Genomic DNA, 24,592 nt, shown 5'->3' with positions numbered 1-24,592 from the left:
AGTTCTTTAAATGTATGTATTAATAAGAAAAATGAAATGCAATTTAAGTAATAAGGAAATTGTTTTAAACATATAACTAATGGCCTCATTTTGTTCTTTTAATATGCTTAACAGAATACAAAAACATTTCTTTAAATGTAGGAATTGCTAATAAGAAAACTAGTGCAGTTGTTTAAGATTTTGCACGGGAATCCTAAACATTAAGTAAAAATAATACACCAAACAGTAATAGAGGGCACGGAAACAAAAGGGCAGTGAGCAAAAATAATGGCATGTGTTAAAATGGTACTCATATGAAAACAGATTGGCTATAGTTTGCAAATAAAGCAAAATCAAAACTCTAGAAATTCTAAACAGAAGAAAAAAACCTCTACTTATTTTATGCCACACTTTGTTACATTGATAAAGTATTAATATACTACAGGACATATTCCAAGTGTATGTTACTTCTCAAGCAGGTAGTATCCCCTATGTCTCTTTCACCAGTTGAAAAAAGAGGAAAGGTGAGAGCATGTCTCTACAGTGACGGAGCAAACGCACTCAGCCCCATCTCCCCTGATTGGTGCCTAACGAAGGGCATCTTGCGCTACAGCACTACAGCGAACAAAATCAGAGAGAGCAGTAAAAGCACACACACAGCACACAAACTTACACACTCACACCTACACATTTTAATCTGAGCGACTGAAATGACCAACCTGATGATTTTAAGAATGCGTAAAGCATGTTTCACCATATAATAACCACGAGTGACCTAATAGAACTAGGAGACCATGAGGGGAAATAGGACAGATGACTTCCTCTTCGTGATGACCACTGGCCCAAATGTGGTCCTTGGGGACAGTCTGCGGTGTTCAGGAGAGACATTCTCTGTAATTAATACAGTGTCAGGAGGGGTCCAATTCTTCCCAGCGAGAGTGTGTCTGGAGTTAAAACCTCAAGACGACACCCACAAAATCATTCAAATCAACATCTCTCTGAGCATTTTCTATCCCTTATGTGTGCATTTGTGCCCACTTGTAGTTTAAATATGTGAAGGCGTTTGCTATATTCCTAAGAATTAGAATCCCCTTCCTGCACATCCACTTGGTGAAAATACTTGTTAAAATATTTGATGTGCAATGTTCACCACACAGTTGGAGAAAATCTGTGTCTTTGTGATTTCTCTTCTAGCATTTTCCTTAATGATAGCAGGGGGAGCGCCTGCAGTGGCCTTTCTTTATATACCATTTTGAGATACTTCCATACATCTGTTATGCCTACATTAAAAATAATCTTGTGAGATCTGCAGTGCCATTGTGTGTGTGGATGGATTTAGGCTGGTGTCTTTGACAGGAGCATATCTATCTCTGAGTGCAACACGAATTTTAATTTTCGTATACTTTACCACAACAACCCATCTAAGGATATAACTCACATAATCAAGAAAAAGCAAGTGTAGTAGGGTCATATAAATAAAAACACTTTTTCCACACGTGGATTTTCCTGGAGAGAAAAAATAGTACGACCTCTCAAGCCCTCATCCAACACGCCTCACCGAAGCCCGACGTCCTCCTCCTTCGTATGAAAAAGCTTCATTGTTACTTGTGTTACTATTTCCCAGAGCTGGAAGTGTTTGGGCATGTGGAGCGCTTCTGTTTTCTGGAGCGCCTTGCAGGAAAGCCAGTATTGTCTAGAGCAACTTGGAGTAGACAAGGCTGAGAAGCATAGTTATGAAGGAACACGCCCTAAAATGCTTTTGGAGATGGTCCTGGTGACATCAATTGAATTGAATCCTCATATTATCACCTTGGACAGGGCACGGACCGTCTGAAACTGTGCTTCGCTTTTTGTTATGGTGGTTGTCTTGTCGTTAGTACCGCGTTTCTGTTTATGGGAAAGAAAATAGTCCTATGGATGCTGGCAGTCGCAGTTCCATGGGCCAGATACCATCGGTTTAATTGGAACATACAAGTGAAACATGTTGAATCAATACATGGGCCATCTAAACATTTACTGCAAAGTAAAAGCTGAAAATAATTTTTGTGTTTACATTAAATGAGGTGTTTTAGTAATTAATAATGATCGCCACTATTACCTGACATTGTTCTTGCACTTTAGCATTGTGCTTCCTGGTCGCATATTTTTATGTCATGCTGACCATTCTATAAAGAAGTTATTTTTATCTCCACTTAGAAGCAGGAAACGGAGGCACAGAGTGCTCAAACACGTTGTCCAAAGTCACATATGGATTCAGACTCATATCTATGTTACTCCAAGTCCTCATGTTTACAGCATGGGGCTCACCAACTACTCTTTGCTGTTAGCTCATGTGCAGTTTGACCCAACTCCTAATGACCCCATGCACCACAGAAGGGAATGGCACCCAGTTTGTTCATTCCCTGTGCTTGGTTCCCATGTGGACCATTGTGATCCGTGGGCTTTTCCTTGGCTGATTTTCAAAAGTAGATCATCTGTCCTTTCTTTCTAGTCTGTCTTAGTCTGAAAATACCCCTGAAAACAGTTCAGTGTCAAGGAGACAACACATAAGCTTCTACGAGGAGACAAGCAGTGTCTATGTATGAGGCACCTTGGCTGAGTATCAAACCACAGTCTTTTACACGGACGGAGAGGATGCTACCACTGCTCCTCATCATGTGGAGTTCCGTAATTGCTAGCTGTTGTTACAGTTTTCCAGTTATTGGGGTTACTCCTGGAACCCATTATCTATAAATTTTTCTTCATATATGGAGTTGAGTTTCTTCTAATCAGGGGTGTGTGTGTGTGTGTGTGTGTGTGTATTTGCTCAAATTAAATAACTTGCTTTTCTAATGAATATATTAAGAAGATAATCTTTGAGTATTCTAAGACCTGTCACATAACTTAATCAGCCCTGGTGGCATAGTGGTTAGGTGCCAGGCTGCTAACTGCAAGGTAATCAGTTCAAAACCACTAGCTACTCTGTCACAGAGACATGGAGCTTTTTACCTCCTTAAAGAGTTAGTCCTAAAAACTCACGGAGGTGGCTCTTTCCTGGACTACAGGGCCTCTGTGAGTTGACAAGGCCTAGCTAGCAGTGAGTTTATTATTTTGTTCATCTATAAGGATACTATATTTTCTTATTCCACCTCACCAATTCCACCTTCTGCAACCTACTCCTGAGGTTTACTTTTCTCTGGTGGTTTAACTCTGCCTCATTCCATCCATGGCCCTGCCTTACCCTGGCTCCAAACTCGGCTGGGTTTCACGATGGTTACTGTAATTGGAACATTCCATTCTGCTCCGGCTGCCCTGTGCCTTCTCTGTCTTTATTCTGTAGAAATACTCCTAAGCACCTGTCAGTTGACTCGTCCCCTGAAGCTTGTCGAACTTGTTTTTGTCAACTGGCTCATTCTTGTTATTGTTCTTCTTCTTCTTCTTTTTTTACTACATCACATTGTTGTTTGTTAACTTGAAACTTGCTCATTAAATGTAGTTATTCTTTGTGTCAAGGAACCCTGCTGATGTAAGCATTGGGATGCTAAACCATCAGGTCAGAAGGTCAAACCCACCAGCCACTCTGAGGGAGCCAGTAGACGTCCGTAAAGATGTATAACCTAGATAACTCTAGGGATCTGTTCGACTCAATCTTATATGGTTCCTATGAGTTGAATTGCCCCGATGGCCCTGGATATTGTTTAAATATCTTGTGTTTCTATTGATGAACTTGATCAAGAGATAGTCTCTTGAGGTACCATGTTTCTGGAAGTCTGTGCCTAGGGTGGTGTGGAAATAAACGTTAAGAGAAATATGGTATTGAACTTTGAAATCCACCTTAAGTAACAGTAGTCACTGAGAGTTACTGTGACGTAGGAGACTTCTGTGGAATGCTCTGGGTGTGGGCTTGGTTAAGGGACAATGCTCTCAGGGTTTCATTTGTCACCTTAATTCTTCTTTTACCTTTTATCTAACGCCACCTCATCCCAATGAAGTGATATATTCTTTATGAAGAGATACGCCAATAATGCCCTTTTTTGAATATAAATTTTTATTCTGTTGATTAGAAATACTCCATAGATGGTGTTGTCTCACCCTGTGGGTGGGTGATATTTAAAATCAAAGAAAATGTTGAAGCGAAGGACATTCAATAAAAGACCGCCAACAAAACATTCTTTTTGAATCTAAAGAACGTAGCATTGGCAGATGACCTTGCCGGGAATGTTCCTGCCAGATAGATGATTAGCCCCTCCATTTTTCTTGCTTTCTGGTAATTTCTTTTCATTCTGGGACCTCTCAGTAGTTCCCTTTATTAAATTCCATCCCTCATTTTTAGTCTTCGAGACAAATTTCATTTTCCATTTCATTTCAAGAAACGTGCAGCTCCATGGATGTATCTGTGAGACTGATTGTTAACTTCAAAGTGTCCCTCATCATTTGTCATTGTACTAGAGGTCACCTACTTAATAGAATACCTGATGATGGTCCCTGCCGTTCCCAAAGTCTCAGCATCCATATCGATATGTCTCCCAACAGAATATGTCAAGAACACAAGTTATCTTGGACCTCATGGATTTCCCGTGGGATTTGGACCTTTTCTGATCTATGATTGCAATTAAAAATACCTTTAGAAATGACCACTTTAGACACAAAGTAAAATTCCACATATTGAAAGGAATCACCAGATACTGAAAGTCATTATGTAAATATCCATTCATTTTTTACTGCATAATTGAACACAGGTGTAAATTTGTGACATCTTATGTTTAAATATCTGTTATATACCCCATAACTAAGTCATATCATGTCTTCTGACCTACCCTGCTTTGAAATAGACACAAATTCTGCAGAAGCCACGGGTTCCTGTCTGTTAGCTCAAAACACCATCACCAACTTTGCATTGAATTGACCTTTATTGGCAGGGCCTCAGTCACAACTAATTGGGGTGAAATTGTCACAGCATTTGAGGCTGGATAGCCACTGTTTGTAAGACACCAAAGTAAGCAAACAGGTAAAGTTTTCGTGAATTTCATCAAGGATGTACTTAATCGAAATAAAAACAGAAGCAAAGGCATATGAAATTTCTTTTAAATAGGATACTGGTTTAACTTTGGTCATGGGTAAGTTACCTAACTTTTAGGTATTTTATTCTACCCTCACTCCTTTTTTTCTGGTTCAGAATCATCATAATTACCCCAATACATAAACTATTGGATTGGGGTTAACAACAAATTAGATTTTGGTAATACGTATCTACTGTCACAGGGTGGATTCTGACTCAGAGCAAATCTATAGGACAGGGTAGAACGGGCCCTTCAATTTCCAAGCCCTTAAGGCTTTACAGGAGCAGGCAGCTCCACCTGAGTCACTGTACAAGGTCATTGGAGGTCAGTCATGTTTCCAAGGCTGGTGATATCCACACAAGTCACCAAGCGAAGGTTTGCTCTTCCATCACATGTTGCCACTGACTTGGAAGATTCTGAAATGTGAAACTTCTTATCTGGAAATACCTTTTCTTCTTCCTATGATGACTAATTCCACCATTCTCTTTCTCATTATAGTGTATTGCATTACAATAGGCTCCATTTCTCAAGCCCAAACTCTGAGTCATTCTTGCTATTTCCTACCTCTAATTTATCAATAAGACATCTAAAATATATCTTAATCTGTTCACGTCTCATTAGTTTGTCATCCATCAATTTAGTCCTAACTGGTATTTTCTTTACACTGGTCATAATACCCTCTTCCACATGGGAGCTATGACTTTTCAAACGTTCAAAGCAGGACATATGTGTTCACAACCCCCTAATGACTTCCCATGACTCTTTCAATTAAGTTAATCATCACGTCATAGTCTGCAAAACCCTCACAACCTTCATTTTCACTGGATATTCTGGAATTTTCATACAGTGTACCCCACTCAACCTTCCTGACTGTGATGATGGTCTTTAATACCCTAAATGTTTCCTGCCATGGTACCTTTACATATCACTTTCCTTCCGTCCATACACCTTTCTTGACCCTCTATTTTCATGCCTTATTGCTTTTATTTATTCTATCTATCTATCTATCATCTATCTCTATCTATCTATCTATCTATCATCTATCATCGATCTATCTATCATCTATCTCCTCTCTCTCTGTCTCTCTCTCTCTATATATATATGTGTATATATATATATAATCTGTCACAGCTCTATGAGCACCCTATCCTACCTGTTATTATTTTTCTTAGAATTCTCTTTCCCTGGTTATTTTTAGAACAATTTGCAATCATCCATGTATTTACTCATGGTTTGTGGAGCCTACTACGTCATACATCCGTGAATGTCAGGCAATGTCTGGATTGTCTGTTTATGTAGGCCTCGCTCAATACACTTGTTGGCTACATAATTATCCCCCCTAACACACACTGCTTTCCAGCCCACCCCCACCCCCAAAAAAACTAAAAACAAACCCATAAAAACAAAAACAAAAGAGAGACAACTCTTTTACATAGTTTCATTTTCTGTTTGGAATAATATTTTATTGTTATTTTCCTGAAGGTTTATACAGAAAATTGGATTTCCATGAAAATTTTTCTATTTAAGTTGTTCAGTTACATTGGTAACATTTTAAGCATGTGTCAATATTCTCATTACTGTTGTAGCATTTCCGGTTTTACTCATCTGTTGTCCCTGCTCTCTTCACCTCTTACCTTTACATTATAGTTTTTATTGACCATTTAGTCTCATGGAGATGGTCTTTTTAGAGGTGCATAGTACACATAGGTTCTATACTTTATTTTAAGAGTCAGTGCTTTATTTTTCCAAAAAGTGACCCGGGTTAGTGTTAGCTCAAGAGTTTAAAGATAATCAGGGCATAACCTCACACCGCCACCTTTTCTCCCTTTTAAGAGTGTTATTAAATATTTACCTTATAAGATACACTAACTTTGCTAAGCATAATGTTCTGTAGTGTTGTTCATGTCTTGCCATGATTAATAGAGTAGCCATTGTTTTTTTATTGATGAATAATGCACCGTATGAAGGTACCAGAGTGTGTTCGTGGCTGCTTCTACAATCAACAGAGTTATTAGTTGTTTCCTTGCTTTTGCTGTTAGAGATGTTAATGCAAAAAACATAGGTGTGTATGTGTCTGCTTGTGTTGTGTTCTTGCTTTCTTTAGGGTGTATTCCCAGTAGAGAGATTGCAGCACCATATGGTAATTGTTTTTGCACTTGTTTAAGGAAGTGCCAAAGGGACTTCCATAGTGGTTTTACAATTCTACATGGCTCCCAGCAATATGTGAGCGTTCCAAACTATCCAAATCCTTTCCAGCATTTATGTACTTTGCATTTTCCAAAAAGTGTTTGTGTGATATGGTATCTCATTGCTGTTTTAAATTATGTATCTCTTGTTACTAATGAACGTGAACTTTTCTTTATATGGTTGTTGGCTGCCCAGATGTCAGTTTGGTAAATTGACTATTCCTGTCAGTCTCCCCTCCTTTTTTACTTGTGTTATTTGTATTTTTCTTGTAGCTTTCTATAGATTTGGGAAATTAACTCTTTATTGGACATATCATTACTAAAAGTTCCAATCTGTAGGTTCTCGTTTGATGAAGTCTTTTGATTGTGTGTTTGTTTGTGTATTGTGCTTTGTATTAGGGCACTTAACTGTATGCCTGTTTCACGGAGAGTCTGTCCATCTTTAGTTCATTTCTTTCATGGTGTGAGGTATGGGTCCTGTTTTATTCTTTTGCAGGGGAAGATCCAGTTTTTTCCTGCACCATTTATTGAAAAGGCTATCTCTTACCTGGTTAATGTGTTTTAGTCCTTTATCAAAAATTAGGTGTCTGTATGTATTTGGTTGTATTTCTCAGTTCTCAATCCTAACCCATTGGTCTTCATATTTAGCATTGTACCAGTATCAAGCTTTTTGATTACTATTGTTATGTAATAGGTTTTAAAATTTAGAAGTGAAATGCCTTCTACTTTTCTTTTTAATAGTGTTATATTTTTCCTGGGTTTCTTTCTTTTACATGTAGAATTGGTGATTAATTTTCCCATTTCCTTGAAGAATTGTGGTGGGATTAAGATCAGTATTGGTTGAATTTGTAAAATGTTTTTGGCCATATCGACAATTTAACTGTTTAGTCTACCTACCCAGGAGCATTTATGTAAGTTTCTTTTGGATTTTTGTAGGACTATTTTGAAGTTTTCCTTGTTTAAGTCTTGTTTCTCTGATAAGATTTATTCCTAAATATTTTATATTTAGCATAGTTATTATAAATGACATTCAAAAATATCTTATTCAGCGTCAGTGTCTTCAGTTGCTTATAATGCAACTCACAGCTTGCTATGCTGCTCAGTGGTTACGAATTGGGCTGCAATCCACAAGGTCAGCTGTTCAAAACCATCAGGCCCTTAAGAGAAAAAGAAGGGGTCCTCTACCCCTTTAAACAATTATGGTCTCAGAAACTCATTGGGCAGTTCTCCCATATCTTATAGGTCACTAGGAATTGACATTGACTCAATGGCAGGGAGGTTTTTATTTTGTGTTTTGTTGTAAGCCACCAAAATTTTCGGTTAGTTCCAGCAAAAAAATGGCCTTTTCTTAATGTGTCCTTTCTAGTGACATCATTTACCCTGGCAAAGCTGCACATTTTACCTACATTCCGTGTTACTTTTCCAATAACCAAAAATCACATGAGTCTCCTATGGGAAGAGGGAATCCCCTCCCCACTCCATTTCTGGTCAGCACCACTGAACCTTGGTTTCTAGATGTAATTTTAATCTTGTCTTTTTCTGTTCATACAACATGTGTCCTTTTGGTAGTTGACTGATTTATCAACATAATGTCCTCCAGATCTATCCATGTTAGGAGATCTTAATTCTTATCATTGTTTCTTCTGGCTACACATTTCGCCTATGATATGAAGGAGCTTCATCAGTGTGTGTGGGGAAAATCCCATTACCTTTTAATTCCATTGTTCCATGAACTTTTGAAGCTTCTTTCTAGGTGTGTACCATATTTTGTTTATCCATTCATGGCTTTATTCCATCTCATTACTATTGTGAATAGTGCTGTAAAAACATAGGTGTTGGTCTAGTCATTTCTGTTCTATTAGACCTTTACAAGTATGATTTGCAGGTCTAATTTATAAAGCCACTTTACGGAGGATGTGCCATATCATTTCCATAGTGACTGGACCATTTTACAATCCCATCAACAGTGAATAAGACATCATATCTTCCGATGTCTTTGCTAGTACTTATTGTTTCCTATTATTTTTATTTCTTTGTTTTAAGTCAGTGCTGTTTAGCAGGGCTGCGATTTTGAGTTGTAGTTATAGTTTTCATTTTACTTCAGAGTTTTATATATTTTATTCCCCTGTCTTTTTGCCTGCATTATTTCTTTTTTAATCATTTTATTAGGGGCTCATACAACTCTTATCACAATCCATACACACATCAATTGTGTAAAGCGCATTTGTACATTCATTGCCCTCATCATTCTCAAAACATTTCCTCTCCACTTAAGCCCCCGACATTACGTCCTCATTTTCCCCCTCCCTCCCCGCTCCTCCCTCCCTCATGAGCCCTTGATAGTTTATAAATTGTTATTTTGTCTTATCTTGCCCTGTCCGACATCACCCTTCACCCACTTTTCCGTTGTCCATCCCCCAGGGAGGAGGTCACATATAGTTCCTTGTAATCGGTTCCCTCTTTTCTACCCACTCTCCCTCTTCCCTCCCTGTTTCGCCACTCACACATGACTCGAATTCAACCTTGCAAGTCTGACTAGACCAGAGGATGTACACTGGTACAGATAGGAACTAAAAATACAGAGAATCCCGGGAGGATGAGCCTGCATGATTTCTACTGAGAAATCAGAACTTAGTCTTGTTGGTTCTCCACAGTAGGTGGCTTTTCCTTTTTGCTAAGTGGCTTTTAAAATTCTTATCTTGTGTTTGGTTTTGGAAAGTTTGATTATGTCTTGAACATAATCTATTTTTGAAATCATATAACTAATTTGGTGGCTTTCTATTTGTTTTGCATCGGTTCTGTATTTATTTACTTTATCAGTTAATTTCTGTATTCTTTTAAAATTTTGCCTGCTTGATTTTAAATATTTTCTTTTATTTAAAAAATATTTCTCTCTATCCATAGAAATTATCCAAATATAATTATATTCATATTGTTAAAAGGTAATTCTCATACTACTTTTACAGGGCAAAAAAAATGACACTGTCTTTTGTTCACTTCTTTGTGTCACTCTATCTTACTTATTTCTGGGAACTTGGTGCCTGTTTCCTTCAAGAAATTTGGTGTTGTTTTATTTGTGTTTAACTGGTGTATTTGCAATTTTCTGTTGATTTTTGCTTTATTTTGTTTTGATATATGTGCACAAGTAGAATGGGTATGAGTTATTGCTACAAATGTGAGGATTTGGGTTTTCTTCACTTTGGGTTGTAATCCATACTGAAGAATGCAATTCTTCTTCTTTTTTATTTTTTATCATTTTATTGGGGGCTCTTAGAACAATCCATACATCCATTGTGTCAAGCACATTTGTACGTATGTTGCCATCACCCTTTTCAAAACATTTTCTTTATACCTGAGCCTTTGGTATCAGCTCATTTTTTCCCCCTCCTTCACCCACCCTCCCACCCTCATGAACCCTTGAAAAATTATAAATTATTATTATTTTCACATCTTGCACCATCTGCTTTCTCCCTTCACCCATGTTTCTGTTGGATGTCACCCTGAGGTATGTGCGCACGCGCGCGCGCGCGTTTGTGTGTGTGTGTGTGTTATACATCATTCATTGAGACCAGTTCCCTTTTTGTCCCCTACCTTCCCCCTACCCTTATTGTATCACTACTCCCATTATTGTTCCTGAGGGGTTTATCTGTCCTTAATTCCATTGTCGAGAGCTCTGATCTGTACCAGTGTACATGCTCTGGTCTAGCCAGATTTGTAAGGTAGAACTGGGGTCCTGATAGTGGAGGGGAGAAAGCATTAAAAATCTAGATGAATGTTGTATGTTTTGTCAGTGCTACACTGCACCCTAGCTGGTTGTTCCCTCCCTTGTGACCCTTCTGTGAGGGGATGTCCAATTGTCTACAGATTGACTTTGGGGCTCCACTCTGCCCCCAGGCCCCGCCCCTTGTTCTCATTGATGTGATTGTTGGTTTTAGGTCTTCTGATGCCTGATACCTGATCCTGTGGACACCTCATTGTCACACAGCTGGTGTACTTCTTCCGTGTGAGCTTTGTTGCTTCCCAGCTCGATGGCTGCTTGTTTACCCTCCAGGTTGTAATCCTGGATCTTCATCAGCCCGCACTCCAAGTCCTCCTCACCTCAGCAAATAAGATTGTGTCACCTGTATACCACAAGTTGTTAATAAGCCTTCTTCCAATCCCAATACGTATTCTTCTTCATACAGTCCAGCTCTCCAAAGAATTAGATAGATAGAAACACTGTACAGACAGACAGAGATGGAGGTTAGGTTGAGAAACCACATCTTGAATATTTTTAAAATAAAATTTTTGTGATTTTGTGGAACGTTTCTTATTCTCTTCTACACTTGGGAGCAACACCATTGGGTCATAGGTATGTGTCACTTAATTTCACCCAATGGTCTCAGATTGCTGTAGACTTCACCAGTCTACAAGAAGGTTCACTTGGGTCCTCACATCTAATGTTCGCTAGTTTAATTAATGTCAAATGATTCTTCATTGTAGCTTAATTTATATGCCTCGTCCATGTAAACATCTCATTATTTGCTTATGACAGTTTCCAGGTCTGTAAATGGCCTTCTTAGAATGCCTATGTTCTGTTTTAGCTTTTCTCTCCTTTTTTCTTATCATTTGTTGTTAATTTGCAGAAGTTTTTTGACACACTCTCGCTGTTTGGTGGCATTAAATTTATCTGATGTATATATATATATATTTATATTTATATATATATATTCCCCACTATACAACAAAGCAACACTATTGGTCTTGCATGATCCTCATGAATTATTGTAATGTGTGAGCCCATTGTTGCAACTACTGTGTGAATCCAATGTGTGCTTCTCATTTCCGAAGACCATCTCGGCCTCAGGATGTCTGCGTGGGGAAATGCTCCCTCTTAGTAGCAGTCCAAAGTGCATGAGATGAAGTCCCAGGCTCCTTGTTCTAAGGATAATTCTGGCTGTTTTTGTTCCAAGACATTGTCAGCCTTAAAGATGGTAAATACCTTCTCTAATTCTTTCATCTCAAATTTAGATTTTTTGATTCACATTGTATTTAATGTTAGCTTAGTTTGTTTTGTTTTCTCATATTATAAAGCAGTTTTAAAACGCTATTTCTTAAATTTAAAAAAAATTCTAGCAATTTTATTCCTAAAATAGCTAGTATTACTTCTAAAGAAAAAATGGACTCTTTAAGATGTAATAATATTTTTTCACTGCAAAAATTCAATAAAATTTTCTTCATGAATGTATATGATATGCTAAGTCAGTTTGGGATCTGATCAGAATGCTATGCTTTGAGGAAGTATCTCCATCTTTAAAGAGCAATGTCTCTTCTCCCTCTGTTAGTCTAGAATTTGTAATGGAACTGATATGGAATTTTAACTTAAGTATCTATAATAACCCCTCTTTGTTTCTTGCAGTCAACATATCACTATAAAAATATATTCTATGTGATTATGCCAGTTCAAACGAGAAACTGAAATTAAAAATTAATTCGAGTGTTGCAAGAAAATCTATTTGAATTAGTAAAAATAATACACATTTGAAAGAAATGAAAATATTTCACCGGTCTTTATTTCATCTCTAAATAGAAAAATAGGAGCGTGGATTTAAGATTAGTATAAATAAGGGTTTTGTAGCAGCACTACGTGATTTTAATAGATTTGCTTTTCTCTACATAATAGCTGCTTTAGTTGAAATTTCTGAAGCATGAACTGCAACTGGTGTAAAGATTAAGTTTTTAAAATGTGTTTCTAATTCCATTAGGGGAGAGAGACTTTTCAATCAGTCACTCGGGTTTCGGCAGCGATCTCTGACACTGTTTCCATGATAATCTAGTGTAGGAAGATGGGTCCGAGCGAAGCACTTAGCTCATTCTGTACTTCATGAACAAATAAATAGGCTATTTGCTTTGTAGCAAAGTTCAATAGATTTGGATTTCAGTCAAATGGAAGAGCATTAGATCTTCCTTTATTAACGCTGATACAAACGTGTGTGGCTAGGGCTTCTATCCATTTGTCAAGTGTATGCGTTCAACTTCATCATGAAAGCCTCTGTGGTCTTTATTGTTACGGACCATGCTATAATGATTTTACTGTTACAACGTTGTGAATTCCCCCCTCCCCTTTTTGTGTGTGCAAGTAGTTGAGAGATAAGCTTTAAGAAGAATGATTTTTGTGAAGGTGTCAAACATTCTGTAGATAACTATTCTTGAGTTTGGGAAATCACTTTGTGAAGATCTCTTATTTGAGAACCTAAGAGATACTGCTTATTCTCTGTATTTGACTCATACACACCGAGACGGTACATACTACAGAACAGTCAGCAGTGATCCAGTCTAAGGGATAAGAATGAGGTGTTTTGTGAAAAAACAAAACAAAACAACCAACTTTAGTTACAATCTAAGCTTGAGCGGTCAATGCAAGCGATATTATTGTGAGTGCCATTGCGTGGGTTCTGATCCACAGCAACCGTATGTACGAGTCCACAACACGTATGTACAAGAGTCCACAACACTGATCACGTCCTGGCCTCAGTTGACCCTATGCCTGAGCCCATTGTGGCAGCCTCTGTGTCCGTCCATCTGCTGGGTGGCCTGCCTCATTTTCACTGTCTGTCATCGTCACCAAACACGATGTGTTTCCCCAGGGACTTGTCCCTTCTGACAGGAGGTCCAAAGTAACCGAGACAAAATCCTGCCATCCTGGCCTCCAGGGAGCGCTCTGGTTTTCCTTCTTCCCAAACTGATGAGTTCTTTTTCTCGGTAGTCCGTGATCCTTCCGATATTCTTCACCAGGTACACAGTTCAAGTGCACCGGGTTTCCTGGTTCTTCTTCAGCCAATATCCAGATTTCACATGCATCTAAGTCCACGGAAGCTGCCAGGAGCATGTCGTCCTGCTTTCCGTATAAGTCCATGGAAACTGAGGCCAGGAGCAATGTAGTCCTGCTTAGGCCAGGAACACTTTATATCCTTGCTTTTCAATAATCGAAGGAGGTTTTCTGCAGCAGATTTACCCAATCTTTTGATCTCTTGGCTGCCGCCGCCATGAGCACTGATTGTGAATCCAAGCAAAACAACATACTTGGCAACTTGACTTTGCTGTTGTTGTTGTTGTTCATTTTCCCTGCCGTGACCTGTTGGTTGATTTGTGGGGGGTTGGGTCTCCTTCACTTTGAGTTTTCATCCATACCGAACGAAGGCAACAATCCCTGATCTTCATCAAGTGCTTCGAGTCCTCCTCACTCTCAGCAAAGTCACGTCATCCGCATGCCTCCGCTTGTTCCTGAGGCTTCTTCCACGCCGGATGCTTCATTGCGCTTTACTTTTTTTTTCTCATCTCCTTTTCAGATTTTACATACAAGACAGCAAAGTTGACCTTTAACAACAGGGAAGATAAATTGCTCAGTTTAGCTGGTTTAGCACTTAATACATTTTTAATTATCATTCTGTGACTAACAGCAAAAGGGAAAAGCCTATATTTCTATAGTGAAGTAAAATAATTTGCCTTTACTTACATTGATATTGTAATCTTGGTGCTTTTATGGTTGTAGATCGTTATATCAGTGTCAAACTAATTATATTAAGTGATGACATTTAAATTCCCAGGGATTTAAAATGGAAGAATTAAATGTTTTGTTTTTTAAACAATTATAGAAAGATACTTATTGGGAGCCACCTTATGATGTGCCCATAACATACCTATTTGTGAATTACCATCTGTGCAAAATAACAAAATGACTCTTTACAGAGTTTTGCTGAGTAGAATGGAAGAATTTACCATACATGGTGCTTTCAAACAAGTTAATAACCACTAAATTGAAGCTTTCTTAACATAACTCCACAGTACATACCTGATTAAAAAAAAGATTTTTTTTGAAATAGTAACATATTTTTACATGAAAAAAATATACACTGCAAATGAGTTTCAGTTAATTATTTTATGTCACTTTTATCAAATGTATAGAAAATATGAGAGCCAATGCAATGTTATATTTTGAGGATTGATAGACAGTTAGCCCAATTTCAATTGCTCTCCTTTCCTGAATTTATAACTTTCTTGATATAGTATTTCTGAATCCTCAATGTTAATGTTTTTGCAAGGGTTGTTACTAAATTATATCACCAGAGAAGTGAGAAAACAAAACTCTGCATTAGAGAAATATATAGAAAGCATTTATAAGTGGACCAGGGGCCCTAAACTGTTTTAAATAAGAAGAATGTTGACAGACAGGGATACTTACCCCCTGGCACTTTTATTTTACCTTTGAAAAATAGCTACAAGCTAGACGAAATGTTGGGAATTTAAAATAGTTTATTCATAAAGTAAAAGTGCAAGAGATAAGTGCTATTTATGGGTGCATCTGCTTTCTAGGAGTCGTCGATCCTGCATAAGAATGCATATGCAAATATGAGAGGAGAACAAGAAAGAGTCTATGATTCATGTAGTAGAGAAGACGACTTTGCCTTTCCTATACTTGGGAAAATATAAGGCTAACAAAAAAGAAAGCCCCTGGCAAGGGGGGTTGACAGAGCGGCTGCAACAATGGGCTCAAATGTAATCATTGTAAGGATGGTCCAGGCCTGAGCCAAACTTCATCTGGTGTACAGAGGATCCACAAGAATTGGAACCTACTTGCTGGCACCAACAGCAGCGGCACTGGGGAGATAAGGTAGAAGGAGAAGGTGCAGGATGAAGAGAGCAGACACGGTTATTGAAAACCAAAGAGCGATGGCTTCATTCTCCCAGATGCTGAGCCTTGTTACCGCTCACACAGGGGACCCCCTTCCCAATATCACACCTTCTTTGCCTAGTTGACTGTCTTCTATTTTACTGGTAAGGCAACACTCTTGGTAAGGTCACAGTTTACTTCTGTTGACATTTCCTTCCTGCCATTTTAAATACCGTTGGGTCCTATTGAGCAGGAATGACCAAGGACCTCCTTTTCCCATATTTCCGAAGCTGAAACTGCCTTGATCTTCAAGAAAAACAATCCAATACCCACAGCACATCTTTCCAATGGAGCTCAGTATTTGAGTACATCTCACCTTCCACAAAATGCCTCCGTCCAATGTGGTACCGTCTTTCCTGAGTTCATATCTCTTTTCAGTTGTTGACTTTTCCTTAATACTAGTGAGGCCGTATCCAAACAAAGTGATGTACCGTATATACTTGAGTATAAGCCGACCCGAACACCAGCCGAGGCACCTAATTTTACCACAAAAACTGCATTAAAAATGTGCTGTAAAACTCTCTGATACATGAGTACATACGGTAGTTAGCTTAATGATAACTCAAACCCAAAGTTAAACTACAGCATTAAGCTCTCAAAAGTTATTATTATAAAGTCTTGGAAAGTGTTGTTAAAACAAAAATATACCTGTGAAAGTGTGAACCTAGTAATTCTTGACACATTTTCCATGAATATGTTTACATTTCAATAACTCATCCACAAAGAATTCTGTTCTGTGGTTTACATCATGTCCAAATGGCAGTGTAAATCATCAAGGCTATCAAAACATGTTTCTTTTCAATGTTCTTTGAGTTTAGGGAACAAACAGAAGTGTTAAGACACATAGTCAGGGTTACCAGTTGGATTGGTTAAAATCCCCTCTTCCTCCCAAAAAAACCAACATTATCTTAATGTAGCTCTGGTACCCTTGAAGAATAAGAAGGGGTATTTTCATAATAAAACAATTCCTTGACATATTTCCTGACATTCTTCATCAATGCATCCTTCAGTTTTCTTAAAATTTCTTGTGGCCATAATTTACACCCATGTGATAATCTAGCAAGATTACCCTTAGAAATTACCCCCAGTCACCATAGTGTCCTGAATTGGCTTCTCTGTCTTGAATTTGATAAATCCAGTAGATTCCCTCAGAAGTCACTGGTTTGAATGCTGCTCTCTGGATCACATTGCTAAATCCAAGACTCATTTCCAGTTATAATAAATTAATGCAATTAATCCATTATAATGAATTATGATTGTCTTGATTAACTTTGATATTGCTTGCAAGACTTTAAAGATCAGCTAGTTGAGCTAGCTGATTGCATGACACTAAAAAATCAAAAGCTTATCAAGACCAAGATGTCCCCTTAAAATGGAAAAAGCCAAGCTAGGCGAGATCCCAGCGTCAGTGGCTCTCACAACAATGGTAATCTAGAGTTTTCCTCCTCCAAATTCTACAGTCATTGTCTTTTGTATTCATATAGGTTGATGGTTTTATGCTCTTGACTGATTATGTTAGACAGGGTTCTCTAGAGAAATAAAACCAGGACAGACACTTATGATTATATATATATTTATATAGATAAATATGTAAGAAATCAAGAGTTAATTAATCTATAGAGTAGTACAAATGGCTCAGTGAAACAGCGAATTGGTGACAGCTGATACACTGGCAGTCCTTCAAGTCTACTTAGAGGTTCTGAAAAGATAGTGTCACAATATGTAACCAAAAAGAAAGCCTGATTTGTAGCAGAGGGGGGACTGGTTTTGCCACCAGAACAATGCACCTGCTCATGCAGCCATCCCAGTGCACCGGTTTTGTGGCTCCACGTGACTTTATTTCTGAGAATGAAGAGGGAAATGAAAACACAGAGATTTCACAATGTAGAAGAGGTGAAGAAAAAATGAGGAAGGTGCTGTGAGCCATCCAAACAGATGAGTTTGAAAACTGTTTCTAAGAATGGAATCGCAGATTTGAAAAATGTATTAAGTGTAATGAGGTGATAAGGTTGTTTGTGAAAACATTTAAATACATAGCTTTGAAAAAAAATTCTGATGTCTTTTGGGGTAACCGCTCGTAAAATAATATATACTCATAAAAGTAATACCGATAAAATAACAGAAAAGAGAAAATAAAGAAATTGTAAAGACATATTGAAAAATCCCCTAAAATTTAGGACAAAAGGATCACATCTCAATAAATAAATTTTAAAAGATTCAGATTCAAGATAGATAATTTGTAATATTTATAATTTATTATATTATATGAAATTAATAATATTAAAATTTAAAATCAGACTATAAAGTATTCCAGCAAGAAAAATGGAATCTCAGTCTAGTGATCAAAACTCAGAATGACTTCAGAATTTGCAGCATGACTGGAAATTAGAAGAAATGATAGCAATGCCTTCAAATTCTGATATCCATTCCTTCAGTTCTTATATATTATCAAACATGGTTATAGTGAGTGAATGACTATTATTTTCCTTAAATGAATTATGTTTCAATGTTTAAGTTAGGATTTCAGACTATTACACTAAGTTTGTGACTTTTGGAGAAGCTAATAATTGATTTGTGCTTATATGTAAAATTACTCTGCATGTGTACAATAGTTGTATTTTTATACAGATACATATAGGCATTACTCTCAGAGGCTGGAAGTACTCTCAAAGACAGAATTTTATAACACAAATTTAATTTCAGTGAAGTTCTGCCTGGAGTTTTATGTTAGCTTAATTTTGAATGTGATTCTGATACTTTATTTTTTTCTGGATTGTTTGAATAATATTTATAAATAATATAGTGATTTGTAGAGACAATGGAAAAATTTAATCAGTTAGAACAAGGCCAACGGATGAGCAATAATCAGTTGCTCATATGCTAGTTCAAATTGAAGCTGAAGCGAAGGAAAACAAGACTTCAAGAGCCAGAGTGCAACGTTGAGTATATCCCACCTGACTGAGAGATCGCATTTCTCCGATTATAGTTCACACCTTGAATAATAATGACTGACCCAGAGAAGTTGTGGGATGACATCAAGAACAGCAGACCGAACCAAGCAACAGGCCATTTAAAAGTCAGAAAAGGGAAATGAATAAACAAACCCAAAACAAAGTGGGTGTCAAAGGGATTACAAAACTTTAGCAAATGCATAAGGAAGAAACGAGGAAGTAAAAGAGCTGACTAGGAAACTTTAAAGGGCAACTCAAGAAGATGAAGTAAAATACCGTTATTCTCTGTTTTTCAAAAGTGACTTCACATCAGTTTGATTTTAAGAAAGACAAGCATGAGTACTAATTTTTGATGCCCTCAAGAGGTCTCAAGAGGATTGTACTTTTACTAAATACGACAAAGAGTAAAACTGGCATCCAGCATTTGCTATGTAACCAGCTATGGAAAGGGAAGTGTGCCCCATCCACGCCAAGATTGGCATCACCAGATCCTTCCCTGAGAAGGACACACAGTAGTGAGCAACCCAAGCTTTGAGCTGTTTGTGAACACCTGTTAGTTGTGAACACATACGTCTCAGGTTTGATACGGTATTTGATATGGTTTGCTGAGCTAGTTTTTGAGTTCCGGAAAGATAAACATTTTACCATATCAATTAACGTTACCCACTTCTGCAAAGAGCCCTGGTGGTGCAGTGAGTTAAGTGTTCAGCAACTAACTTCGAGGTTCAAACTGGCCAGTTCTCAGGAGAACGATGACACAGTGTGCTCCTGAAATAGATACAGTCTCAGAAACCACAAGAAGTGGTTCTATTGTGTCCTGTAAGTTTGCTGTGTTCCAATTACCCCATCTCGTCTCTGCTCAGTTTCTGTTTAAGAAGACTTCATAGGGACTCTCTACTTTTGGATAGAATTTCCTTAGACAGTTGACTGGGGTATGAATAGTCTTGCCTTCATACATCGTGCATTGGAAAGTGCACATATAATTAGACTAAAATTTCACATATCATTTCTTTTTCTTTTTGATCCATTTTTATTTTGTTCTACTTTCTATTATCTGCTTTGCTCTGGATTGACATTTTTCTGTGTTCTGTTTTGTTGTCATTGTTGGGGTGTTTGTATAAATTTCTTTCTATGAAATTCAGCGCAGGGAATCCATACTGACAATAATTAAATTAATAGTTCTTACAGTTATGGCCAAGGAGGGTGGGGAACAATGGGGAATAATCATGGGTACAAGAATGAAGAATATGTTCAAAAATAAATTGCAGTCATTATAGAACAACACTTTCCAATATATTTAAACCATTAAATTGTACAATACATAAACTATATGTCAATAAAACTTAAAGAATGCAGGCTTAAAGCACATATTGATCATGGTAAAAACAAACAAACAAACAAAAGATCCACAGCTTCCATTTGGATTATACTTCAATATGATTTTTTAACATCTCACAATTAGACCAATTTAAAAAGATTGAAGTTGTCAAGGATTTCTAAAATTATCTACAGTGAATGTTCATAGACGCAGCAGCCAAGAAGTCAAATTATGTATTGAATTGGGAAAATTTGCTGTAAAAGGCCTTGTTTTCATTTTAAGAACTGAGTTGCACCTGAGCCAAGCCATGGTATTTTCAATCTTCTCATATTCAAAAGCTGCATAAACAGGACTGAATTAAGCATTGATGCATTTGAATGATGGTGTTGTAAAGAATATTGAATAAACGATGAACTTCCAGAAGGAGGAAGAATCTTTCCTAGAAAGTGGTCCAGCTAGAATCCTTCGGCGGGGCGATGAATTCTTCCATGTGTCTTCCAGCCAGTTTTTGTTACTGGCAGCGAAGACATGTTCCTGGTGGGTCTGGGTCAGAGCAAGTGGGGGAAGACACTAATTTCACTCAGCTGTGAGGATTTATTAGCAAAGTTGTGACTGTCATTTGGCTGGGGATAAAGGAAACAGATTCAGAATCATAAAGTAGAGATTTCAGTACTCACAAGAGTCAGGAGTGGAGTGGATCTTCTGATCCCCGAGAGCCTGCTGGGTGAGCCGCCGTGATCCAGGTGGCGAGCTTGGACAACAGAGGGGTGACAGCGGAGACGCAGCCATAGAGCCAGAGCCAGAGCATGAAACAGAGCAATGGGCTTCCCAGCCCACAGAGCAAGTGAAGCTGAACGCTTTGGGGAAGAATATGGATTGTGGCGTGGAGTGCCTTGGACCCTTAATTTGGAGAACTGGGTTTGCTAGCCTAGGGAACTGTCTATCTTAAAGCTCTTGACAAACAGTGTTAACCTTAATCCACCAGTTACATTATTCCATGTACTTCCTAGGAGCCCTCGTACCAATTTTTCAGATTTTAAGCGAAACTTAAAAGGTGTTTTAAACGGTAGCACCTGGACGAAATGAGCACTAGAAGTCTGGAGACCCAGGTTCTGCCTCTCTGTGTGGGCAATTCATACATATGTTTAGACTTCTGTTGTGTAGTGGGAAAAATCACAGCAACGGGAGAGGTGGGTTGGAGTGGGTCTTCGCATGATAAATCCCTTTGATTCTATAGCTTATCGACCTTACATGGACGCCCTTCACATTATTTTAGCAAGTTCACAGTTATTAGTATGCACAGTGGTTTTAAGAACTTAAAATGTCATAGGAGATTCAAAAGAGGAGCCACACAAGGGTTAAATACGGTCCCTGCTTCTTAATAGCTGTATATTCATTCTGTCTCTGCGATTTATCTTCCCTATCTAGAAAAAATTAGATTGTACTTGACTTTCAATATATTTTTTAAAGACTTGCTGATAAAACATGGACAGTACCCCCAGACATTCCCATAATAAAATAATAAAGTGTAACATTTATTTATGCAGTGATTTTTAAATTTAAGAACAAAAAGTTGAAACAAATCACCCATGGTACTCCATTTTGAGAAAATAAGTAATGAGAAAAACCTGAACAAGGTTTTAAAAGTGTAATACTTTTTCTTTTACCCAGCTGGCGATTACAGTAATTTGCTGGAATTTCAAAATTTGGTAGAAAATACTCATTTCTTCTGATTCGTGTCTTATTCACTTTTTGCGGTAAATATCAGCAATCACAGTGTTAACCTGCTTTTCCCAATTTCTGTCAGGCAAAACATAGATTGTGAAGCATGAGGTTTGCATTCTGGAAGAAAGCAGATTACATAGACTTTCTTGAATATGGGCTATATGTGTTTCGATTTTTCGGTATATGAGACCTGGGATTGATAAACCTGTAGAGACAGCAAGCAGCGTATGGGTTTCTGAGGGGTACAGTGGTGGTGGTAGGGCGGGGGGCATAAAAGAGAGCTGATGTCAAGGGGTTAAAGTAGGAAACGAATGTTTTTAAACTGATTGTGGTAGCAGTTGTACAATACCGCTTGATGTGATTGAACTATGGGATGATACGATCTCTGTGTGAACTCCAAATAAAGTGGTCTTGGCAAATAAAATGAAGCCGAATGTTGTTCAAATATGAGAATACAAGACAGTCTCTTTGATCATGAATGTTTGAGGTTTGGGCCCTTCATGCCACTTCCATGTACACTATTTATATCAAGGAACATACAGTTGGAGTTTTATAAGCAAAAATGTTGCTGTCCTAATTGTTTATTATAGAAAAAAATGACCAACTACCATGACTGATACTGATATGGCACCACCTCCAATCCAGTTGGAGATGACTAATATGACTCATGCTATTTTAATGGTCATTCAGACACTGACTTGGATTATTTGTGAGTTTCATAGCATTAAAAAACTTGCATTTTCTATGTAAAGCACTTTATGATGAGTACTTCAGCTGGGTGGCTAATTAGTAAAGGAAGAAACACATACACAAGGGATGCAAATACTAATTAAATGCTTTTTCTGGAGATAACTCAAAGGGCCATCAGTAGTTACATGTTCAACTGTTACCTGCAATGTCAGCCATTGGAAGTTACCAGTTGCTCCTTAGGAGAAAGCTAGCTCCCAGAAAAAGTTACTGTCTTCGAAACTCAAAGGCAGTTCTATGTTGTCCTACAGGGTCAAGAGGAGTCAAAGTCGATTGGATGGCAACGCTGTTGAATTTTGGTTTGATTTATCATTTCGTAAGCAATATCACGATCTCTTCCCTGGCTTCCAATGAAAACTGTACAAGCTGCCAGGGACAGAAAAGGGGCTGATAATCTGGAGTTGCCTTCAGAAGAGAGGAGGAAATGTGGATGGCAGTATTCTCTCGGATGGCCGTGTGAAAATCTGCTTTGATATATCAGTCCCCTTCCCTGGAAATTTCTTGGTATCTGCCAGGAGTGTTGCGTGCAGAGACGTATAATCCTTGTCGACTTTAGACCCATTTCGCCCCAAATCCTGATATTTGACTAAGCTTCAAAATTTAATCCTGCCAAGCTTCAAAAGGTTATCCTGAGAAACATAAGAGACAATGGATCTACCTCTGTCTCAAAGAAACCAAACAATGAGCATAGAAAGACTGGTGGTGCCTAAGTCAAACCTTCAGGTCAATCCTGGGAAGTGATGTTCCATGGACTTTTTTTCGATTCCTGCATATTTATGATGACTTGAAATTAGAGTGTTCATTCAGAGGTGTCCAGGCACTGAATCGGGCTTCATAGGCCCTCAGGGTGTTTTCTTTCCAGGACTGGGTGTCTTCCTTCTGCACCATGCTTTCCTCGTTTGATAAAAACATACTTTTTCCTTTCTCCGGGTATCTGAAATCCTATCTGCCATTCATGACCCAGAACAAAGGCGACTCTGTCCTTTTCTAAAACGTTACTGATACCTTTTCTACCCATTTCTGATCAAGAAGAAGTCTACCCTCTCTAACGCCGTTACACCCTCTGTTTCTAGACCCCCCTTGACCATTGCATCTCAGGAGCTGCTATTTCAGTGTTTCCTGTACGTGGGTCTTATCTTTCTCTGGAGGAAGAGATTTTGTCTCGTGCATTCTTCTGTACCCAGCAAGGACATGGCATCACTGGGCAGATATTCAGGGAAGGTGAATGTGGATCTCAATATCTGAATAGAATCAGATACCTCTCTGCTTTTTTTTATTTGTGGTAAATATCTATGAATCAAAACACTCATTGCTTTAACATGCTTCACATGCGCAATTCAGTGACATTAATGCTATTTATCGTGCTGTTTGACCATCATTGCTATCCATTTGAAAGACAGGATAGCGCTGTCCCCTAAGCAAATGACTCCGCCTTTGTTCCCCCTTTTGCCTACCCCTCGTGACGGCTAATAGATGTAAGCCTGTATACATTTCCCTATCTTAGATATAGGATCAGACACAGTGTGCCCTTTCGGGATTGATCTATTTCACTCAGCATGTTTTCAAGGTTCATTCATGTATCAGGACTTCATTTCTTTCTGGGAGAATACCATTCCAGTGTATGGCCACCCCATATTTCATTCATCCGTGCATCCACTGATGAGAATTCACGATAGCCAAAGAATAAAACAAATAGTCACCTATCTTTTTTAATTTTTTCCTGAGTTTGCTGAGCAGTCTCATTTACACAGACCTCTGCCACAGTGGTTTGAGTGAATGGAAAGATGCTGTAACAATACTCTTTTCTTCTACCATTTGGGTTTCCACTCACCCATTCCCTCACAAACCTCTCTCACTTTGGAGTTGAGGCTAACTCATAGCAACCTTATAGGTCAGGCTAGAAATGTTCCTTTGAGTTTCAGAGACTAACTGTTTAT

The 24,592-nt window shown here is 38.1% G+C and overlaps 1 protein-coding gene across 1 annotated transcript in view; it reads left to right on the top strand.

Moving 5' to 3' along the window:
* Positions 1-24,592, top strand: part of NRG3 (neuregulin 3) — a 1,269,559-nt gene that overhangs the window by 401,731 nt on the left and 843,236 nt on the right. The gene's annotated exons all lie outside the window — the stretch shown is intronic.

Source organism: Echinops telfairi, unplaced genomic scaffold (assembly GCF_000313985.2).
Source record: "Echinops telfairi isolate 266 unplaced genomic scaffold, ASM31398v2 ScPeMD7_2010;HRSCAF=2546, whole genome shotgun sequence".
In the NCBI taxonomy this organism is placed as follows: Eukaryota; Metazoa; Chordata; class Mammalia; order Afrosoricida; family Tenrecidae; genus Echinops; species Echinops telfairi.
Note: the sequence above shows the minus strand (reverse complement) of the source record. Positions and strands in the feature narration are given on the sequence as shown.